We start from the raw sequence: 11712 nt of genomic DNA, 5'->3' as shown, positions 1-11712 counted from the left end.
TTGTAATTACAATATTATGTATAGGAGCATACAGTTGTGTTGCTTCTTAGTCTAATTTGGATCTCGCAAATAGTCACATAAAAATATTGCTCTACAAAATCAATGTACAACTAATGTCTTCAATAAAAAGTTTACTCTAACAAAACTAACTTTAATTTAAATGTAAATTGCCATGTAATGCCAAGCCAACACTGCATTTACTTGAGTGTAAGTACAACATTTAGCAATGAGTTTGGTATCATAAAATACATTATGTGAATGAACAATGCAAAGAGTTAAAGTATCTTACCACAGAGGTTGAAGCTTTCTGTCCATGGATGCTGTCCTGAGGGACTCCTTATATCTGGTGGAAAGTGCCTAGCAAGCAGAAGCTAATTCTGGATCACTCTCCTCAAGGACGTTTGTTGGAGGCCAGAATCTAGAATTTGACTGGACCCCATCTGTTCTTCCCTCCTCCACTCTCCTCCTCCCTCTCCGGGCTAGTAAGGCTAGTCGGGCTAGTAAGGCACTTCACCCAACTTGCTTCGGGGGGAATGTCCCTATACTTACTGTAAGTCGCTCTGGATAAGAGCGTCTGCTAAATGACTAAATGTAAAATGTCTGTGTATGTATTAATGTCTGTGTAAAATGTATGAATGTATTAAACACTTGTATGTACAACTTTGACAACAGTTGAAAAACCTAAGGGTAAAAGATGCTCAATTTGGTAAAAATTTACACAGTAAATTTGTTTTACAGTTATCGTTAGAAAACTGTAGCAAGAAAAACCTTTATAAAATATTTTGCAAACATTACAACTTCTTATTAAGTACTTTAAGATACGATTTAGAAGGTAGATTTCTGTAACAGATTTTTGAAGACTAATAGATGAGAGATGGCTTTACGCTTTATTTTATCATACAAAATGACAAATATTCCAGGTCAAGTCATTATTCATTACCATGTGTTATTGCAGCATGGAGATGGTTTATAGGGTTTTTGTTGTATTATTATTTTCTATTCTTCATATTATTTGGCATTAATTTGAGAGGAAAGATTTATAAACCTTTCATAAGTTCAAAATGTCAATATTATGAACACATTCATAAAAAAACACTCAATGTCAGACACTAACCATTTATGGAGCCAACATTTGATTTGGCAGAAGTGAACGTAGTTTAAGCTTTATCTGAAGGTGCCGATGAGTCCCAGACATAAAACAACCTTCAATCAAAGGGCAAACGTCAAATATGTTTTTTTCACTTGTTAACACCTTATTGTAAAATCTGTCATTCTTACAAAATACTTTTAGCCTCCTAACTAAATGATTACATATAAAAGAGCTTATCCAGAGATATTCATACTCAATCACCACACAATATTAAGCTGACAGTTCCCTCGCCATAGCAATGTGTTTCAAACACTTCACATTCTTTTTTTGAAGAAGAAATGTTATTTTCCATAATGGTCATGAAAGATTCAAGTCAACTTTCTAACAAAAATGTGTCCTCTCCAGATAGTTTCATGTACACTTTATTATATGTATTCATGAGACAAGTTTGAAATGCAAGATATACTGTATTTTTCATCCCAACAAATGATGTATGTGACTTGATGTACAACTTGAGTTTTAGAGTTCTTAGACTTGTACTTGAACATCTACGGTATCTTGGCTCTAACATCAACTGTTAGAAGAAATATGTTAAATATGTCATCATTAAATTGTACTCTTTTTCAATGACCACCACTTGACATGGTTTCAATAATATATTTAAACCATAAACCTATACTGTTAAGATTAACACAGTAAAATCACACTATATGTAATCAACATATACTGTAAATGTTGTGAGCTTATGCAGTAGTTGCTGCAATCAGTTTTTTACCAACTGCTGGTCTTCATCATAAATTAAGATTTACTACCAAGGATGTGGTAACTTGATTCAAGCTAAAAAGAAAATGCCCTTTGAGATAAAATCTAATTTGGGATGTGGTGTCACATTCCTTTGCAGTGCTCTAATAAATAACACCACCCTAGGTTTACATTGAAAGGACTTATAGGGCATTTGTTCATTCCTTTTATGACAGTATCAATGACAAACATGGAATGGAGTCACTGATATGTATGGAGATGACGTGTATGGAGATACAAATGATGTCCATCATCGGTAGATTATGACTTTTTTCGGAACTGGAATGAATAATATTAGGACGTGAAACAGGGTTGCCAAGTAGCAGCATTAATGTACATTCTTGTGCATTAATGTATATTTTAACATGCTTGTTTTCGTTTTAAATTTAGTAGCTTTAGCACCTCTTGATAAAATGTTCATTTTCTGTCACTTTAAATATTGTGAACAATGTGTAAGACTATATCATTTATATTTATTGCCTTTTTCCATTGACGTTGACTACGTGACTATTGACGATGTTGAGCATGTTGTAGTTAGCAATAAGTAATTTCTGAAAATCAGCTATTGTTTACTAATGGCAATTCTGTTATAAAGAACTTAAACATCGACCTTTTCTAGTCCAGCTAATTTAATAGGTTCTTTAACACAATTGGCACTGTATTACTGTTACTATTAGAGCCTTTTGTTAATTTAAGAAGACTTCCCCCCCTCATGGTTAATTCTCCCAACAGTTGTCCTCAATGGCGCTCCTACTGCATGCACACACACACACACACACACACACACACACGCACGCACGCACGCACGCACACAGACACACACACACACACACACACACACACGCACGCACGCACACAGACACACACACACACACAGACACAGACACACACACATACACACCTACACATATATATATATATACAGTCTGTCAGGGGGATCCTTCACAGCAAGCTGGGTTAAGAGGTTGATTAGGTTTGTTGTGTGTTCTCCAATTTCTCCCTGGCCGCATCCACCAGCCTCCACATTATTCATATAACAGAATTGGATAGGAGTCAAGTGGCGCGCCTCTTTTAAACAAAGTAAACAAAGTGCTGGATCCTCTATTTCCCTTGGAGCATCTCTTGAGTAATAAAAAACCCATTACTTTCCTTAAAGATGTCTGTGATTAGTAGAACAACTGGGTCCGTTTCCAAGTCCTCTCTGCCTTATATGCAATTAATAATCAATCTTTTGTAATAGTACAAAAGTAATAATAATAGCAATATTACATTTACATTACATTACATTTAGCAGACGCTCTTATCCAGAGCGACTTACAGTAAGTAGAGGGACATTCCCCCGAGGGAAGTAGGGTGAAGTGCCTTGCCCAAGGACACAACGTCAGTTTGCATGACCGGGAATCGAACTGGCAACCTTCAGATTTCTCCACCTTCCCCTCCCTCATTCCCCCTCCCCTTCATCCCCACAGATTATGAATTGAGGGCCCACTTCACCAAGAAGGTGACCCGCATCCAAGACTCTTTCTTCCCTACTGTCAACAAAAGGGATGTCAGCAACCAGCTCGCCTCCTTTGAGACGCTTGAGGACTCGGTGCTGACGCTTGAAAGACTCACCAGTGCCCACTAACCCCCACCACTCTTCATCCAGTAAGATGCATCCTTAACCTGTGGTCTTCCCTCAGAATTTATGATGGCTCGTGTCACCCCTTTTCTGAAGAAGTCAACCCTGGACCCGTTTGACGTCAACACCTTCTGGATGGTGTCCCTACTGCCACTTCTTTCCAAAACATTTTCTGGAAATCTCAATCTGCTATTCCCTTTTCTTTCCAAGAAAGAAACATCCACCTTCATGACACCCACTTGCCTAGTTTCAACGCCAGACATATCAACGGAGTCGGCGTACTGGTGTTGGTGTTCAAGAAACACATTTCTTGCATGATGCAGACCTGCTGGTATTTTCCACGCAACATAAAGAGGATGCGTCCATTTCTATTCTCCATCCAGCTGCTCATTCAGGCCACAGTACTCTCCCATCTTGATAACTGTAATTCCCTCCTCACTGTCCGACGGGCATGTGCTGTACATCCTCTGCAGATAGTTCAGAATGCAGCCGCCCACCTAGTATCCAAGCTCCAACAGTACTCATAAACAACTCCCCTGCTGAGATCACAGGTTCTTCGCTTTGCAACATGGGTCATTTTGTGACCTCTGCTCAAACACAGAAGGTTTCTTGCAATCCCATCATGTGCTGCTTGTCCTTTGATTCTCCACAGAGCTGAATGACGTCCCCGTCCATTCAACCACCTCTCTGTTGTTTCACCATCTGGCAAGAGACTGCATCCCCGGGTGTTTGATCTTATACTTGTGACATGTACTATAGAGCACTTTGTACTACTCTATTCCAAATGTTAATTTTGCCCTGAATTCAAAATAATTGGGATGTTATTTTTGCAATCTAGTTGTTTTTTTCCACACTGTATCTGTTAGAGTAGATTTTGCGATGTGGTTAGTAAAAACAAACCGTTCCTTGATTCTGACCACCAAAAAACTGTACATACTACATACTAAACACTTCTGATGCTTGATCTTCTGCTGGACTTTCTCTGGATTTGTACATCACTTAGGTAGCTAGCGTGATAAAATGTAAAATATTTAAAGACTTTCTTAAAATGTATGGACTATAAAAATGTGGTTAGAAAGACAAATTACAGTAATGGGAAAATCGATATTGGATCGATATTGTCTATATGTTGTGTCACAATGGGAGTCAGGTGGCTGAGCGGTGAGGGAGTCGGGCTAGTAATCCGAAGGTTGCCAGTTCGGTTCCCGGTCATGCCAACTGACGTTGTGTCCTTGGGCAAGGCACTTCACCCTACTTGCCTCGGGGGAATGTCCCTGTACTTACTGTAAGTCGCTCTGGATAAGAGCGTCTGCTAAATGACTAAATGTAAATGTAACTGACTTAAAGTGGTGTTCATGAGGTATATTTATGAACCCTTGGTGGATATCAGAAGGTCTTTACCTTTCCAGCGTCACGACTCTTGGTTCTGAGCTTGTTGACCTGAGACTCAGCAATGTCAGCACGTTCCTCAGCCTCCTCCAGCTCATGCTGAACCTTCATGAACTTGGACATGTGGGAGTTGTCCTGTTCCTCCTGGGATTAATTCATATGAAAACATTAATGCAATTCTTATTTTTTTCTGAATTACCACCAAGTTTTCAGACTTCAATGACAATCCTCTGTAAATGCTCAATTACAAAAATGTAATACAGTAAGTAAAAGTTACATATTTGACTTTAGTGGACTTTAGTGTAAAAACTTTTCAAAAACAAATATGTCTCTTCAATTGAATTGAAAAATGACTTACCGCCTCATCAGCCTGCCTCTTGTAAGCCTTCACTTTAAGCTGCAGCTTATCCACCAGGTCCTGAAGTCTGGTTACATTCTTTTTATCCTCCTCAGTCTGAAGCAGAAGATTATTTTTCAAATTACACACATTCTGTGGATTCTATATATGTTGATTCTATATGCTGTGTTAAGTGAGTGTGTTGTTACATTACCTGGTATGTCAGCTCCTTGACTCTACACTCATACTTGCGGACTCCCTTGACTGCATCTACACCTCTCCTCTGTTCAGCCTCAACCTCAGTCTCCAGGTCACGCACCTGGGTGGAGAACAGGAGCTCATGGGGAATCCATCACTCCCATGCTAAAAGGTCGTTATTAACAGCATTACGCAGGACTAAATGCACAAGATATATTTTACCTCCATTAAAGGTTACATTGGGAATATTCTAATGTTTTCAAACTTACTCTGGACTCCAGTTTCTGGAGCTGCTTCTTGCCACCCTTCATGGCTAGGTTCTCTGCCTTATCCAGACAGTGCTGCAGGTCCTTGACTGTCACTTCAAGATTCTTCTTCATCCTCTCAAGGTGAGAGCTAGTGTCCTGCTCCTTCTTCAGCTCTTCTGCCATCATGGCCGCCTGCAACAAAACAATACCGCTTGGTTGAACTAAAGAACTGTACTCACAAAGTATATTGTACCAGGTTACAAAACCCTTTTTTTCACAGTACAGCATTATATTATCTAGACCATATACTAGTGGAATGACCCAACAAACAGTTACAAATCCTTGTGAGAACTGTACTGCGCTAGTTTCTGAACTGAACTAGTTCCTGCATTGTACTTAGATGGATCAGTGGGGGTCGACACTAGAATTGTAAACACATAAGTTACGAAGCAGTCAGTAGAACATGGCCACAAGGTGGAAGGTATGTTATCAAAGGCATAGGCTGCTGTATGATGATATGGTGGTTCCATATTGCTTTGACATGGCCTTGATGATGATGGTATAAGTAAAGTAGCATACTGAATAGTGAGTGTACTATGATATTTAGTTAGCCACACTCACATCAGTGATGGCCTTCTTGGCCTTCTCCTCAGCGTTCCTGGCCTCCTGGACAATGTCTTCCACCTCACCCTGCACCTGAACCAAGTCAGACTCAAGCTTCTTCTTGGTGTTCAACAGGCTGGTGTTCTGGAAGAGAGTACACATGGATATAGCAAAAACTAAGATTTTGCCATGAATGTTATCTATATGTGTGTGTGTGTTATTGTCTGCTCCTGGGAATGCAGCAGTCCCACTCTATCGCTGGCGTCCACCAGCTCCTGCTCAGCCACTTTGCAGCCTCTCTCTGTCTGCTCCAGACCCACTCTCAGCTCCTCAATCTCAGCCAACATCAGACAATTTCTATGTTCCACCATGGCAGCCTGTTCCTTCATGTCCTCTGCGGCACAGACAGCATCATCCAGATGCAACTGGGCATCCTAGAGAACGAAGTGGTTAAAATAATTTTGGAGCTTAGCATTGATACTTTTCTTTTTTCTTTTTGTGTCTAGTTCTGCAGTAACATTTTAAGAAGGAATTTCTTCTGAATTGGATTTAGGAAAACATTAGGCATTCATGAAAGTTTCCTTATCTGGGATTTGCAGACATCCCAACCTGCAGAGACTCACTTCCGGGAGGTGGCTCCCCCCCTAGCTTGGCTGAGTTCTCTAACCAAATTTGAGAGCGATGCCTATAGGACCTTAGGAATTGGCTGAAAATGCGCATGGGGTACGTTTGCAGAACAGGCTGCATTGGATTGCTGTCATTCAAACCATGCTCGCCTTCACACACAGCAGCGGTAATGCTTCCACTAGGACCAGCACGCTCTGCCTGCTCTGGAGTATGAGTTAATATCCCTTGTCGCAGGGGCAGTAGTAGATGGTTTGGGGATAAGAAATCGATGCATGATAAAAGGTTTTTCTTTATTGGTACAAACACGCACGCAAAGAACAATCGATGGCTAACGAAGCTAAAAGACTACTGTTAATGTCTTTAACCCATCTTCTATGAAAACAAATAAAGATTACAACCGAAACAGAAGTATGAAATTCCAGGGTCTAACATTAAACACCAGCCCTCCACAAAAGACTGATATACAATAACTTCGAGAACAAGTGTAACAAGCGGCAGAAATCTGAGCCAGAGTTGGATCTCAGACTTCTCTGTCTCCACTGTCTTCTTGGCCTTCTCCAGCTGGACGCTCTTGCCAGTCTCTCCGATCTGCTCGGTCAGGTCAGAGATCTCCTCTGTGATTTGAAACAGAAGAGTTTTTAAGTACCTTCCCTGACCTCCCAGGGATAAAACTAAGCAACGAGTTGAAAGCAATGAGTTCAAAACAGGAAATCATTGCTACTAACATACTAATCCAAAGTAAAATAGGAAACACTATCCAGTTTTCTTCTTTACAAAAGCACCACACACTACATTTATCTTACGTTGTAAGTTCTTATTTTCTCCAGCTGGTCAAGAGCCTCCTCATAGTTCTTCATCTTGAAGAGCTCTGTGCTGAGAGAACGAGCCTCTTTCTGAGCTCCCTCCAGCTCAGCCTGGCCCTCTTCAAACTTCTGCTTCCACCCTAGGAGGAAGCACACACCAAAGCAGCCTTTAACAGTTGAATTACAAATTACTATGCAACGGCTAAGAAACAGGGTGTCATAGGACAGTTTTGAGCAACCAGTTGCAGATCAAGGTATTTTTCTCATTTTCACCTTGTCAAAGTTCCTCTGCTTCTTATCCAGGTTGGCAGCCAGGGCATTGGCTCTCTCAACATCAATAATGAGGTCCTCCACCTCTCCCTGCAGCCTCTGCTTGGTCTTCTCCAGAGAGGCACACTTGGAGTTGATGGCCTCAATGGTCTCCTCAGCTTCCTGGAGACGCTGAGCCAGCTTCTTCCTGTGTAGGTTTATTTTTTACATTCCTAAAAAACTTGACTTTGGTTTTGGGTACGGTTTGAGCCCACTGCTAACTCTTTATATTGCTTCATTAAGGAAGGCCTTTAAGTTTTGTTGACTTACTTGGCTTCCTCCAGCTCCTCTGTCCTCTAGATGGCATCAGTTTCATACTTGGTCCTCCACTGAGCCACCTCAGAGTTAGCCTTGGACATGCCGCGCTGCAGCTCTGCCTTGGCCTCCTGCTCCTCCTCAAACTGCTCCCTCAGCAGATCACAGTCATGGCGAGCAGATTGGACTCCATGGGCCAGTGCGTTCTTAGCCTAAGATCAAGAGAAAAGAGTAAGCTCTCTTTACTCTGGTAATGAGAATTACACATGCCCAGTACATTCAGGTCAGTACTGTAGCTCAATTGATACATGTACACATGTATTGACTTGTCTTATCCAAAATCCAAACATTAAAGGGTAGAACATTTGAATTGTGGAAATTATAAATAGACCAAGAATAAGACGAGTCAGCCACCTGAGTCGTAGGGAGTCAGGTGGCTGAGCGGTGAGGGAATCGGGCTAGTAATCCGAAGGTTGCCAGTTCGATTCCCGGTCATGCCAACTGACGTTGTGTCCTTGGGCAAGGCACTTCACCCTACTTGCCTCGGGGGAATGTCCCTGTACTTACTGTAAGTCGCTCTGGATAAGAGCGTCTGCTAAAAGACTAAATGTAAATGTAAGACGCAGACTCAGTAAGAAATAGAAAAATGTGTTTCAGAGTTAAAGTTTTATGTGACTCAGGAGGATGGTTGGTCAACACAAACTGCTTTTTCAATTTGTAATTTACCTTGACCTCCTCCTCAACATGCCTCTTGAGCTCCTCAATCTGCTGGGTGTAGGCCTGCTTGCCTCTGGTCAACTGGGACACCAGGGCTTCCTTCTCCTCCAGCTGGCGACCAAACTCACCTGGGGAGAATAGTAGGTTCTTGTCAGGTAATATGCTTAGTTTGTTTTATTTTCATACAGAATATCTACCTGCATATTTACTGTACTTAACTTCATATATATTATATATTTATATATTATGTATTTTCATAACTGCTGTTGAAGGAATTGTTCTTGATTAACTGAATTTACCGTTTGTCAGTGAGGAGTCTGGCTCTCTGTCCATTGATGTCATTGACCTGGCGCACATTCTCATCGTTCTTGGTCTTGATCTCACTGAGCTGGTCCTCAAGGGTACGACACATCTTCTCCAGATTGCCCTGCGGAACAAACACTATGTTTCAGTGATAGTTATTCTAGTTGTTTTACTGTTTGTTTTTTAACAGTTAATGAATTTATGTGATCAATTGCAGTTGTGAAACCCTTAAATTGTTCAAATGTAGTAAATTAGATAAAGGTGAACATTTGTTCACGAACCTCTACAATCCACTCCTTCATCCTCTGCGGACTTGGTCGGTGAGCATTCAAGTTATACGTTAATTTCATCTTTCTGTTTAGGTTTATTTGTGTCACTGACCTTAGCCTTAGCAACTGCCTCCATGTTGGAAGACAGGTCATCAATCTCCATCTTGAATTCACTCTTCTCTTTCTCCAGCTTCTGTTTGACGCGTTGCAGGTTGTCGATCTGCTCTCCCAGCTCTGCCACACTGTCAGCCTGCTTCTTCCTCAGGGCTGAGGCTGTGGCCTCTTGCTGCAGGGTGGACTCCTCCAGTTTACGTCTCAGCTTCTGGAACTCATCCTCTCGCTTCTTGTTCATCTCAATCTGAGCAGCTGTGGCGCCTCCAGCCTCCTCCAGCCTTTCACTGATCTCCTCAAGTTCCCTGGACAGATCAGCCCTCTGCTTCTCCACCTTGGCCCTGGCAGCACGCTCAGCCTCAATCTCCTCTTCCAGCTCCTCAATACGTGCCTAAATAAAGTCATTTTATTCAGAAAAAAGCAACTTTGCATTTATCATAGTCCTCTTTCATGTTGGCCAGCTCCTTCTCTGTCTCAGCACTTAGCAGGAGAGGCTTGATCTTGTAGTAGACCTTCATCCATGGCCAGTGTTTCACATTCATGAATGAGCGGATGTTGTACTGGATGGTGTAAACAGACTCTCTAATAACAAGAGATAAGATCTAATGAAATAACTTTATAAAATAAAATACATAACTTATATTTCCATGTGTATGTGGTAAAATGAATGTAGAAATCCAAAGGAGGTCCATCTCACCTCCTCTCCATCATCTTGGTAAACTTCTTCTTCATCAGGTATCCACGAGCCTGTGTCATTGTTACCAGAGTAGCAAGCTTCTCATATCTCATCTCCTCAAGGACACCAAGCAGACCAGCTTTGAAGAACACCTGAGACACATGAACAATACCAAACAAAAGTAAACAAGGGAAAGAATATAACCTTTTTAAGATTATTTGGAGGAATATAGAAATGTGCTGTAGTTAGATTTTGTGTAGTATCTCCTTTTACATGAGGCTGGAATGAAAATAAGTTAAATCTGATCACCACCTGATTTCTCCTCAAAACAGGGGACAAGATATCTTTGGTATTCTGCCTCATAGACGCAAAGAAATAATGATTTACTCAGGATAGAAATGCTCTGTATGTACTGTAATATTCTTCTATACGTAGTTTAACAGTTCTTAAAAACAAGACTTTGCCAAAGACACATGAAGCTATTTCCCAATACTATTCTGTACGTAAGTAAAATGGGACATTAATAAATTGTAAGTAGTGATGAACATCAGTTATAGGTGTATGTACATGGGTACATCAGTGGGGGAGAAAGTGTTTTTTGCATTGCATCCCAAAAGAGTATCCAGAATCTTACCTTGGTGTGTCCAAACTTGTACTCATCATGGTTCACATCAATTGACCCAAGCACTTATAATGTAAATATTTAGAAGCACAGCTGTGGTATCTACTATTGCGCCAATGTTTAAAATGTGCTAGAAAACTTTTAAACTGTCAGTATTTCATTCAACAGTGTGACATTTAAGACACAATTCTTGACACAACATACCTTTTTGGGTGACATGTACTGCTTGATTAAAGGCTTATACTTGTTAACATCTACCCTGGCAATAAAGTCAGACATTACTTGGAGACAACATATCCAAGATGCCATGTTTCGGATATTCACTGGTTGCCATCTGACAGGGTTCCAGCAGTGTACAAGCCAGCATACTAAATCTGGAGTTTTTAAAATACCACTTGGCCGACCATTGATTCAGCTCAGCTGGCTTGCTTAGAACTGGTATCATATTATAATGGGAACAATTGATTGGAACAGTTAACATACTTCCACGATTTTATTAATGAACAGGTCTTTTCCAGGCAAAGTTTGTCTAGTATTATAAACTTGGATTGTAAAGGGATAGCTTGCTGATAAAGGGAAGTCAGGAAAGCCTTTGAAATAATTCCTCATCCAATACATAGCTATACAGTTTAATGTACAACAATTATTTATGGTTCTTGAGTTTATTTAATGCTTGCTGTCACAATCCATTTTAAATTATTACTGGGAGTTTGCCAGATACATCAACATGTAA

The 11712-nt window shown here is 40.7% G+C and overlaps 1 pseudogene; it reads right to left on the bottom strand.

Annotated features, from left to right (window-relative positions):
* Window positions 1-3880: 3880 nt before the first annotated feature.
* Window positions 3881-10437, bottom strand: LOC136958897 (myosin heavy chain, fast skeletal muscle-like; annotated as a pseudogene).
* Window positions 10438-11712: the final 1275 nt, after the last annotated feature.

The sequence above is a fragment of the Osmerus mordax genome, chromosome 16 (assembly GCF_038355195.1).
Source record: "Osmerus mordax isolate fOsmMor3 chromosome 16, fOsmMor3.pri, whole genome shotgun sequence".
Taxonomy (NCBI): Eukaryota; Metazoa; Chordata; class Actinopteri; order Osmeriformes; family Osmeridae; genus Osmerus; species Osmerus mordax.
This window is presented reverse-complemented; position numbering and strand designations above follow the sequence as displayed.